The sequence below is a fragment of the Gadus macrocephalus genome, chromosome 19, assembly GCF_031168955.1.
Source record: "Gadus macrocephalus chromosome 19, ASM3116895v1".
In the NCBI taxonomy this organism is placed as follows: domain Eukaryota; kingdom Metazoa; phylum Chordata; class Actinopteri; order Gadiformes; family Gadidae; genus Gadus; species Gadus macrocephalus.
This window is the reverse complement of record NC_082400.1, coordinates 3,987,354-3,988,183: the sequence shown is the minus strand read 5'-3', so window position 1 is coordinate 3,988,183 and position 830 is coordinate 3,987,354.

Here is an 830-nt window from a genome sequence, read left to right as displayed (position 1 = left end):
GGTGGTGTTTGTTGGTGGGGTCTATTAGGTGGTGTTTGTTGGGGGGTCTGTCAGGGGTTTGTTGGGGGGGTCTATTAGGTGGTGTTTATTGGGGGGGTCTCTTAGGTGGGGTTTATTTGCTGAAACCTAGTTATCCGCGGTGGGCCAGCCATCGACAGCTGCCTCCATCACCATAAAACGTAATAAATAACGACATTCCAACAAAGACAAATATGCTAATAACCTCCACTCATTAGCATATTCATATTCAGCTTTCGATAATGCTTTTGCTGACAAGGTTGTAATTAATGAAAATTCATGTCTCTTAGCGGTCTAGATTGGATCAAATTCAGCAACCCCCCCCCCCCCCCCCCCCCCCCCCCCCTCTCTCCCATCCCTCTACTCCAATCCCAGATCAGCTGCATTATGGGTAGTGGAGGGGGAGGGGGAGGGGGAGGGGGAGGGGGAAGGGGGAGTTAGGGACTGCTGCCAAGTTTTTGGGGAAGATTGAGTGAGAGAGTCAGAGAGGAGAAGAGAGAGTGAGAGTGAGAGAGAGAGAGAGAGAGAGAGAGAGAGAGAGAGAGAGAGAGAGAGAGAGAGAGAAGAGAGAGAGAGAGAGAGAGAGAGAGAGAGAGAGAGAGAGAGAGAGAGAGAGAGAGAGAGAGATGGAGAGAGAGATGGAGTGATGGATAGAGAGAGAGAGATGGAGTAGGTAGAAGAGAAGACAGGACAACGGAAATCCTAAAACCTTCATATGCAAATGAGCTGGCAGAAGTGCGAGGTGGTGGTGCAGAGGTGGTGGTGGGGGGAGTGGGGGTGGTGGGGGAGCTGGCAGGGTGGAGGATGGGGTA